Source organism: Sturnus vulgaris, chromosome 4 (genome assembly GCF_052056855.1).
Source record: "Sturnus vulgaris isolate bStuVul1 chromosome 4, bStuVul1.hap1, whole genome shotgun sequence".
NCBI lineage: Eukaryota > Metazoa > Chordata > Aves > Passeriformes > Sturnidae > Sturnus > Sturnus vulgaris.
The window spans coordinates 29,278,974-29,290,887 of NC_142246.1; positions in this window are offsets into that span (position 1 = coordinate 29,278,974).

Sequence of the window (11,914 nt, forward strand, 5' to 3'; positions counted from 1 at the left end):
TTTTCAGGAATCCCAGAAGCTCAATGAGAGCTTTCGTATCTGGTTATTCAAGCTTTCTTTATAAATCACAGGTAAGGTACTTCCTTCTCTCTAAACTGAAAGTTTGGACTCTTCATGACAGCTGAGTGCCTGAGGACATTAAGTCATACAGTGTATGGGTTCTGTTGATGTTGGGAAAGAAGAAAAGTTTATGGTTCAGAAGCTATCCTGAGCTTGCAGAATTGATGACAGTAACAGTACCCAACAGCACCACTTTTACAGGACCATATTTAGTTCCAGTTTAAGCCTTGGCATTTCAATTCTGCTGCAACACATTGTAGTTCTCTTTCTGCTGCTCCCCATACCAGACAAGTTTTCATCAGCAGAAATTTTGTGCAGAACTCCACTGAGAAATGCATGTGATGCATAAATGCATAAGTAGTGCATACAATTTCTGAATTTAGCTAGCAGCTTATATTGATCAGATTGAAAAACTTGCAGCTATTTCAGGTCTTAGAAAAAGTCAAAAACCAAAATCACTACCCTAACTTAATTTAAGAGATTACCTCCTCGATTTCTCTCAGAAAAAATTAAGGTGTCAATTCGATGCACAGGTCATGTGGAAAAGTAGAAGAGATGAAAAGAAGCCAACCCTCACAATCCCATAAGGCACATTTCTTTCTCTAAATGGGCTGAAACTCATGCTGCCAGTTCAGCTTCAGCAGGTCACCTAATACTATCTTACTGAGGCCACTCATGTGACTCATTATGGCAAATCAAACCCGAAGTACTTAAGCAAATTCTGATCCCACAAGAGACTATGTGAGGCTGCAAACACAGACTGTTAAGCAGTGGTGAGGATGTAAGCAACCTGCTGAAAACTGAGACAAAAAGTATGTTTGCTGATGAGGCTGGGCAAGGCATGCCTTCCTTCTACTTTCAAAAGTTTCATTGACGTGGCCTCGGTTGCTCAATGCCTGAGACTTGCCATAGGTTGCTGGAGGTAGTTATTAGTTACCTCAGTGTTGTTCACTGGAAAACAGATGATTGCAGCTCTCCTGCCACTCCCCCTTACACTCCCCTTGGTACACCCCCTTGAAGTCTCAAATAGCAAGCCTGCTTTAGGCAACTGAGGATCAAGTCCTGCTAGAACTTTTTTCTTACTGGGGAAAAGCAATAATTTGTTTTTGACTCTACACAGACAAGTTCTCTAAAGAAAATAAATACCCAGCTGTTAAAAATTGTTATCCAGTGTTCACGCAAATATTCTTTTAAATCGTCATACTTCTTTTTTCTCTGCAAATGGGTAATTAATTACTTACAGAGATACACTACTTTTCCATTATTTATTTAAATGCCCTTTTCTTATTGTTCAGTCTAATAAAATACAGAGGTTTATATTTATTAACACAGATTAAAAATACTTATTGGCTTTTTCTTCATTTGCAAACTTTTTTCCCCTCTGTGTTTGTATTTTAAAAATTTGAAGGACAATCTATCCTGCATAATAAAAGTCCTTCATTATCTAATGGCTAAATGTAGTCCAGGCAGCCAAAACATGAACCTTCTGCTCTGCTACATAATTCTGTCATGGTCATATCAGCATTAAGCTGTTTGCAAGGAAGAATGCCTTCATTTTTACAGCACTTACATTGCTCAAAGAACCACTATGAATAACTTTGCCATAAGATAGGTGATGAAGAGGGAGAAGGCTAGAGCTTAGCCTACTCCCCCCAGGTCACCAGCCAGCTCACAACTACATGCTTAAACTTCAAGAGATTAACTTTATCATATGTTCATCAAGCACATTAGTACTATCTCTTCAACATTTCCTCCTGTCAGTAGGACACACAGGACACTAAATACTCAAAACAGAAATAATAACATAAAAAAACACAGTGAAAAACAGGAAAGTAAAAGGAACGCATTAACAGATTATAATACTAGAATTTTCAAAACGAGAACACAGTCTTAGGTTTCAATTGCTTCACTCAGGTAGAAGACGAAGACTGAGGGAAAGAAAGAGGATGAACAATTTTTTCATTTTGTTTTGTACACGTGATAATTTCCTTGTATTTATCAGCTGAAGAATGTGGTGGAGAATGGTCATTTAATATTCATGCAATAAAAGCACATACAGTACATCAAGAATATACTGGGTAACTGGAAATTTCACAAAAATGATTTTGTATCATAGATTTGGTGAAACTATTTATTCTGTGGTGCTCAATTATTTTTGCATCTGACTTCTCACATGTAATGTAATATATAGAGCATTTAGTGAAACATTTGTATTTACAAATCCAGTTACTTGAAAATTACTCTTCAGTGGTATTCAGAGGATTTTATGCGTCACATATATAATTTCCTGATATGGATTGGAATATTTAGTCAGAACTGTTGTTCTGCACGCATGGCAAGTGATTTCTGATTGCCAACATTTTGGTTAAATAGGCTTCCCCTTAGTCACATGATTTCTCTGAATAACTGATATGTATTCTGGAAAAAATCTTTACTGTATTGCTTACCTTAGTGATGTAACTATTTCTTAGTAGGCTGAGGACACTGTACCTGAAATGTTCAGAAAAAGAAAGATGGAAATTCTAATGAGAATTTAAATGTAAATGGAGTCCAACCACAACATGACTGTTTAACACAATGGCTCATGCAAACATAAAATAATTTAATTTATAGCCATAAATTCACTTATGAAGTGCTAAGTCACTAAATACTCACCCCCCAAATACGTTTCTGCTCTTATCTTGTCAGATTCGACCTCTGTATGATCTTATTCTGTGACAAGAAAAAGACTCATGGAATTGAGAACTCAATCAGAGTTATAGATGTTGGAATTCTTTCAGATTTACACTTCTGAAAGAGTTTCCCCGTTGAAGGAGAAAGGCAAAACCTAGCCAGGTTAAAGATGGAATTTAAGCTACTTTTGAAAGGAAGTTCCCGAAAGTAGGGATGCATGTGTGTGTGTGTATATGCATATATAATCTACATATTTACATATATATGTACACACACACCATATATGGTGACAGAATATTATAAAAAAAGAGACAAGCAGATCTATAGCCAAAATTTGCAAACGTATGCCCAAGGATTTTATGCATTCATAGAATCAAATGGAGTATTCTGTGCTGGAAGTGATCCACTGGGATCATCACAGTCCAATCCTTGGCTCTGCACAAGACAGCCCCAAGAGTCTCACACCATGTGAGACTGAGAGCATAGTCCAAATGCATCTTGAACTCACACAGGCTTGGTACTGTGACCACTTCCCTGGGGAGCCTGTTCCAGTGCCCAACCACCCGCTGGGTGAAATTTTTTTTCCAAGTATCTAACCTAAACCTCCCTTGACACAACTTCAGGCCATTCCATCAGGTCCTGTTGGGTCACCAGAAAGAATAGGTCAGTACCTGCCCCTCCACTATCCGTCATAAGGATGTTGAAGATTGCTGTGACATCTCCCCTCAGTCTCCTCCAGGCTGAACAGCATATGCGACCTTAGCCTCTCCTCATAAGTCTCTCTTGACCCTTCACCACCTTTGTAGGCCTCCTTTGGACACTCTCTGATAGCTTTATAATCTTATATTCTGGTGCCCAAAATTGCACTATGTGAGGCTGCAGCAGGACAGAGCAGAGTGGGATAACCGCCTCCTTGAACCAGCTGGACGATTCAGATCGTAGTGGTAAAAGGAAAGGACCTATTTTTTTTTTAGGGTAAAGCAGAGGGAGGCACTAAAACTCTTCAACCCGTGGGCAGATAGAGCTGCCAGGTATCTCCATACCTGTTCCAGGTATCTCAAATATGACAACGGTTGTAGAAAAAGGCAGTGCTTGACAACACTAGAATGAAAAGAAGGTGCATTGTACTTGAACCCATCCTGTGGCACTTTCTGCTGCTCTCAAACAAAGGTTACCTATGATGTCTTCCAAAACAAACATAGGAAGTGTTATCTGCTAGGACAGACAGAGCGGCTCTTCTATCTTCGTTCCAAACACTGCCTGGAGCTTCGTCAAGAAGTCCCGCTACACGCTTCTTGAAAGGTGCCTCGGAAAATCGATCCAGCAAGCGGCAAAGGGCATTTGGGAAGGGGCCGGCCCGGGAGCAGCCTATCCTCCCGCCTCCCGGGCAAAGCCAGGGCAGGCGCCCACCCGTGTGAAGCTGCGGGGAAAATTGTTTCTGAGGGCGGATCATTCACGAAACCCCCGCCAGGGCTATTCGCGTGCAGAACATCAAAGCGCTCGGGGCAAAGCAAGGTTAGAGAAGCCCGTGGTTGCTGGGAATGAGTAGGGGGAGAGGGTCGCGGGCGGGACTGCAGTGGTCGCTCCCGCGGGGGTGCAGTGGCTCTGTGAGGGCGGGGGCAGCGGGGGTGTCTGCACAGGCTCCGAGGCCGCGGTGGGGGAGGCCGGCATGGGGGCTCCTTGAGGGGAGGAGCGCCCCGGCTCTGGCTGCCCAGAGAGCCCCGGCGCTGCCAGCGCAGCGCAGCCGCCTCAGGGAGCCGTGCCCGGCCGCGTAAGTGGCTCCTCTGCCGCCTTGCCTTCCTCAGGACCGGGGAGGCGAGGGCTTGGGGGAAGCGCCGCTGTCGAGGCCTCTCGGCTGGCTTGGGGGTGGTGGGGTAGGGGTCCGAAGTCTCAGGTCCAGCGAGGCTTGTGCGGCCGGAGGGCGCTGATCCCCGCCTCGCTGCGAGGAGTTATTCCTGGCGTCGGGCGGCTTGCGCGGGGAGGGAAGCGAAGGAGCTTTCTGCTGCCTTTTAAAGCCCGCCGTCGGGAACGGCGCTGGCGTTCCCCGGCCGGCCCTGGAACGGCGCTCCAGCGCTGGGCTGCTGCAGCCGGGGAGCGCGGGGTGGGCACCGGCACCAGGGGAAAGGCTCCTGGGGGCTCCGGGCGGCACGTGTGGGACCTTGCTTGCTGGTCCTGGGCGAGCGTTTGCTGCTACTGTAAAGGTTTGGAGGCGTCGATGGGTGAAACGCCCCTCCTTGGGTTTCTGACAAGCTCGCTCAAGGCACTGACTTCACCTGGAAGTGCTGTCCCTGCAGGTGTTACCCGTGCAGGGTTTTACTGACCCAAAGCACACAGTACCAGTGCAATCCCAGTTCTTCAGTGCGTTTGGCGAAGTTGGGGAAATCACACTTCAGTGGAGAGCCTGAAGTAGGTGCAGGTCCCTAACTGTGGTAAAACAAGTTGAGGAAATGTAGGATTGTTCCTTTCTGCCAACTTTGCATGTTTAAATCTAGAAATGTGTTTGAAGTCATATGACCCTACATATAATGCTACTGACATGCTGGAGGAAACTAGTCCGGTAAAATAAGTTTAACATTTAAGGTATCAGAAGCAGCAGAACATAATCCTTCAATTTTAAAATACTAGGTATCAGTTAAGATTTGTGATACCATTTGGATGGTAGAGCATTATCAATCTGATGCAGGGTCTAGGTGAACTCCATTAATTTGGCTGAATTACATTAGTTTTGGGGAAGTGGGGGAGTCTCATACCGGTTCTGCCAGCACATGTAGTTTCTGCTGATTTTTATGCTGGTACTTAACACATCATTCCAGCAATTTACCTGGGAAAGGAATAGAAGTTTCCTGAAGTTTGGCCTAAGGTGTGAAAGGACTTTCTTCAAGCCTACCCTCTGCTTCAAGTATACTAATACCCAACATTATTTTAGAAGCTTTCAAACTTTTTTCTTTATATCTTCCTATTAAAATAAAAACAAATCTGCTGTGAGGCATTTGGATGTTTTGGAGATGGAGGAGGTAAGACAAGAGATCATGGCATACAGAACTTGTATATATTGAAACAAGATGATGGTAGTTTGTTTATGCTAGAAAGACAAAACACATTCTATAAAAGTTCATGTAGACACTGTACAGACTCAGTACACAGTGGGTCTTGGATTTGAATTTGGATTAGACACTGGAAAATGTTTTGAGTTCTGGTTTGTGTTACCTAATGGCATTAAAACATCAACAGTAAAAACAGGCATTGTGCCTATACAAGAACTAAGTTTGTTTTCATTGACATCTATGATGTACTACATGCTCAGACAGAAAAAGACATGGTGCCTGCCTGCCCTGCTCCTGTAAACAGACCTCCATGGTTGCAATTGATTTCATTTTATTCTGCCTCTGTCCACACAATTCTTCTAAACCCCAGTCCACTGGGTCCTGATGCAAATTGGCACAGAAATAAAACAGTCTCACAGAGACATAAATAGACATATTGGTATCTTATGAAAAGTGTGGTGATGTTTTGTGTGAATGGCATGCATTTTTACTTTTTTGCTACATGTTGTGATGAAGATTATTCATGCATGGAGTAATCTTCTGTCTAAGTGATGGTACTAAAATGCAACTTTGATTCTTCAGGTGTGGGTGAAACTGGCACTTTGTGAAGTTTAAATGCAATGAAGTTTTGATCCTGAAGTTCAGTATGTTGGCTACAGTGTGCATGCATAAATGGGCTGACCAAGGTTCCTGACCTCAGTAAAAGCGAACTTGATGAATGACAAGTTAGCAGTTTCTAGCCTTATACAGACAGATTAAATCAAAATGAGTTTTGATTTCCTTAATAATCACAGAATGACAGAATATCCTGAGTTGGGAGGAACCCACAAAGGTCATTGAATTCCAATACCTGGCCCTGCACAGGACAGCCCCGAAAAATCACACCATGTGCCTGAGAGCATTGTGTTAATAAATTAATATATCTAGCATATTTTAGTTAGGGACCTATTAATGCCGTATAGCCAAAAGTGTAGAAAGCTAGCAGTGCCATTTCAATGCATTTGTGACTTTAAAGCAGAACTTCATGCATTCATATTAGCTTTTTCCATACTAAGATAGTAAATATAATTTTATATGTTGCTGAAATTATTAAAAAGTGTGCAGTATAGTAAAAAGTATGCAATATAGTAAAAAGTATTTGGAGTCATGTTTCTATGTCTGTAAATTTTCATGTGTCTGAAAGTGTCCACCTTCACAATACCTTTGCCATTTAGCTCATTGCCCTTGATCCTTCAGTATCCTGATACAATTCTGATCCTCAGGCTTCTCAATTCTTCATGCCTTTGTTCATTCTCCACTTGGGGAGAACTTCATCCCACTGGCTTAGTAGCTGAGAGATTTAGTGTTGGTAAGTCAACTGACAGGGCTCTTGGAATCAAACAGATGAGCTTTCAGAAAAAGACAAATGTGTCCTCCTTTCTGGTGGGAAAAGCATTTGTATAAGTGACCTGCCACTACAACTCCAGTGAGAGTTATAAAGGTTACTGGTAAAACTGGCTTCTGGGACTCCTAAGCTTAGTCATTGCTGAAAATCATCCAAGATCACAGTACTATCTTGCCTAATCTCAAAATTCTTATTTATCCAAGTGGACGTACTCTAAGGGAAAGATCATTTAGAAATGCACTGAATGTTGTCCTTGTCTTCACGAGTTCCTGCATCAGATTGCATATGTGTGGAATGGGAGATTTCTGAATGGACGTACAATACTGATGGGAAATATGACTGACTACAGGATGATTCCAGGACATCTTGTTCTACACACAACTGGAGAAGAAATTACCTCAAATAAAGCATTCTGGTTGCAAGATGATTATTGCAGGTCTCTTAATGCCAGGATATGATCTACAGCAGTTACATACATGAATATCCCTCTTTCTCATTCAATCAGCCCCCCAGCATCTCTTATGAAGAATTAAGCAACAGACTGGAGTAGAATATTTTATGGTTCAACTTAATAACAGAGGTCCTCACAAATAAATATATCCCCATTCACATATTGTAAAGTTAATAGAATCTCTAAGACAGATGGAGCCTCTCAAAGTTTTGCCCAGAAAGCAATGAAGTTTTGAATGGTATGGAATAGTAACACCAGAGCTCTGATGACAGCTATCTACTCTACTTTGGGTTATGGCTTCTAGAGACATTATCTAAAACTAATTTACATAAAAATCCAGGCCATAGGATCACTTCTACAACACTTACTTTGGAAGAGTATAGTCTCTCATTAGTTTCTGAATGGCTGCATGTGTCTGACAAGTAGTAGTAAAGCAGCCACACAGGGAAAAAATGGAGGAGACAATCCTATATAAACTATTGTGTTATCATCACTCTTGTTCACCGGCTCTGGTTTGTCCCTTTCACTTTTGCAGTTACCTTTTCCTACCACATCCAGTAGTTAATGTAGGCGACCCAAAAGACCTCCATGCAGTTGGCAGAGAAGCTCTCAGTTCCCTGTGACAACTCATCAGAAATGCACCAGGGTGCACACAGTGTCTGCTGTTTCTTATAAGTAATCAAAACAGGCAGAGTCAGAGTTGGTGATTCAGTGTTATGCTGTAGTTCCCTCTATTGCTAATAGCAGGGTAGTTTTGCCTCTTTGTGATGGTAGCATCAATTTTCACAGTTTTCTTGCATCGTTGTTCTCACTAAATGACTGTATTTCTGAAAATGACATTTTCAGATGTGCTCCTAGAAAGGGATGATTGCATTAATCCAATTAACTGGTTGCTAGAATTTTTATGAATTTATCTGTTGTAGAAAGGTAACAAAATGCAGAAAGGTGTCAGCTGGCAAAATGCAAATAAATAAATTTCTGCGGTGACCCTAACTAGGGAACATTTATCAGTTGGGATTGGACTAAAGGAAAAGACAAACTGTGCCAAATGACTTTGCCAGGTTTTTCTTCCATCATCTGTATTTAATATACAAATTTACTACACCTGTGGTTTTTGCTTTCCAGAATATTTTTCTTTGAGAAACATACTGAATAAATTTATTTTTGCTTTAAAGAACATTATGCTTCAGGTGACTTTTTTAGAGGGAGGCAGTTGGATTTATTGCAATCTAATCTTCATTTCCTTTACTGCAGTAACAGTGAATGATGTGGATAAGCTGTTCTATAGCTTTGTGAATTCATGTAGCTGATCTCTGCTCCTTGCCCACTTTGTTTGAGGTTAGTTATGATTTGCCTGGAGTTGTATTGCACGCTGCTTGACAACGTGGGAAAGCAATTGTGTGTATTTTATTTTGTTTGTGCAGTGCCATGCACATTGTGGTTATGAAAGAAATAATAATTGAAACAGAATTTGGAAGAGATTATTATTGTCCTTTTTTCAGTTTCTGTAGACAGAGAAACATCTCCATATTATTTAAAGAAATTGAAACATTTGGATATTGTGCAGATACCTGATTACTCCTGTAAGAGCCTAAATTAATTCCCCTGAATACACTCTACATGAATGATTTGATCTGATATTGATTTTATTTTGCCCTCAAATGTTTTTGGACTATCATGCAGTTGAGAGAAAATGATGGGATGTGACTTGCCAGGAAATACTTCCAGCACTGTGAATTAGATGAAAGCCTTGTGGATATATAGAATTAGCATGCATGTGTGATTCTTTTCAAAGGTGCAATGCTTCAGTGTGCTCTTTGGGAGCCAATAGTTTAGATGAGTAGGCAGTCTTTTTGATCCTTGTAATGACAGTCTAACTTTAAAGCAGTGGTAAGTCTATGAGTACAATCAGTTTCAGAATTTCGTTGCTCTGTTCTTGCTTGTCCTTGTTTTAGTTGCTTGTCCGTGCAAGGATTTGAAGAGAGGGAGAACTTTTTAGGGTAGTACTGAAGAAGTATCATGAAACATCAGGTTTGTTATGTGCAATAATAATATGTACATAGTAATTTACATGTTCTGTGGTTGTTGTTTTTCCGCAGCAATATGTTTTTAGAAAATCTTGATGCCTTATCTGTATACACTGTTTACCAACCTGTGCCCACCCTCTTTCTTTACAAAGACTCAAGGAGGGGTCCTGGGCACTTTTTGATTAAGAGGGGCTGTTCTACAGGCACAACAAGGTCTCATCCTGAGAGAAGAGGGAAGTCCTGAGCTGGAGCCTTCCTTCAGGCCTGTTTGTAGAAGGTGCCTTCTATATCTATGAGTTTGACTTTAAAAAAAAAAAAAATTTTCAGTAAGTCATGAGTATGCACTAGGAAATTGCTATGCTGGCAAACTTGTAAGAGAAAAATTGCACTTACCTCAAACTAGAGCAGTAAAAAGATTCAGTGTTAAAAATTCAAATATATGAGTTAACCAAGAAGTACATGGTCCTTGGTTAGAAATACTATGAAATTTGCAATTTTACTATTCACTGTCAGATGGAGAAGTCCAGAGAAATAGAAATGAGTGCTTCTTAAAGCATCATCTATGGGGAGACTTCCTACTGTATGTAATAGACCTGCTTTGTGGTTTTTATTGTTTTAAGGTAGCCTGCGTACCTGTCCTTGCCATCCTTGTGCAAGTATCTTACCGTTTCTGTTAGTTTTGTTCAATGTCCCAAACCCAAACTGGCCAGAACATTTACTATTAAAAAGACTAAAATATCTCCCAAGGAAGCCTCAAAGGTGAGTTGCTGTTCCTCATATTCTCAGAGTGCTGTTTTTGCTGTTTCTCAGCTTATTTTTTTCAGTGCAGTAAAGACTGCTATGCTTCATGTTTACATCAGTTTGTACAGAATAATTTCATGGTTTTCTGCCCAGGAAAATACATGGTTGGTGCAACACAACAACTAGGAAAATTCTGAGAGAGACCATTGTGTTTGGAAGAGCTCTTGGAGTGTGTGGAGGTGGAGCAGTGGCAAACTTGTGTTATGCCAGTTACATGAGAAAAAAAGAATACTATGAGGCTCCCTGTGGTAGTTTGTAGCTGGAGATGCTGCATAGAGAAGCAATGGTGATTCACATGGTGCTTGCTCCTGAGAGTTTGAAGAGGTTTGTTTAAGACCTGTGGTAGATCCAGATCACCAGCTCCAGGTTTTCAGTTACATTCTGCATTAATCCTTGTGCTGCATAGAACGTATGTTATGAACCATATCAGGTCTCTGGAAAATTGCAGGAAGATTTAATGTATTATAAGTAGAACATTCAATGCTGGCTTGCTTACAGAACACTAGGAAGAAGATCTTACTTTGTGGTCTTTGGTTTTATTCTTGCTGACCTGACAATAAAATAAATAGGTTAGAACAATCCCACAATGGTCACCAAAACTATTTAACTGCATACTTTGGACACCAGAAGTATTTAAATACATACTTCTGCAGGAATGACATGTTCATAAATATGTTTTATACAGGAAGTGTTGTGACTTCACAATTGATATGTTGTCTGTTTCTTTCTTTATTAAGTATATTTTATTACCTAAAAACAATATAAAACTAAAAATTACTTGCCTAACTAGCAACAATAATTATTTTATTTTACTGAAGTGCATGACAATCACACAGAACTTGAGTTCATGGATGCTCTAGGCCAAGATCATCATGCAGACTAATCAGTGATCTTCCACTGCCCTCCCCAAACACATGTACTCTCAAAAATCTTACATTCAGATTTTACAGCTTATTTTGTTGCAGGTTTTCCAATTACAATATGATATTAATATGTGAATTTCCTACCAGTCTTGCATTTTGTTGTTTTCTCCACATTTGCTTAGTTTTTCCTGCTCTCTTTTGTGTGCTCAACCTCTGAAACTCTATAATCTTTTTCTGGGAATTAGTTATGTCAACCAGCTATTGCTGAGACACCTTTAGATTTTTGAGACAATTACTATAAGTTTTCAGGATTTAAAAAGTATATGTTCGTGAATCATTTGGAGAAATCCCATTTGTCGCATGAAAATGCAACTTTCATCATCATGGTAGAGCCTAATAGTGAAAAATACCATATGGTAGCAATTTATCATTTGCTATGAGGTGTTCTGGTAGAATGAGTGTCTTAGAGCAAGAAGGGATTCATTGTGTGGATTTTGCATGGTAGACAGAGAAAAAACTGAGAGGGAAAAATCAGCCCTGTAATGTACTTTGTCTAAGTGAAGGAAATCTGTTCTACTTGTCTCAATAGTTATTCCTCAGTGGAACCTAAG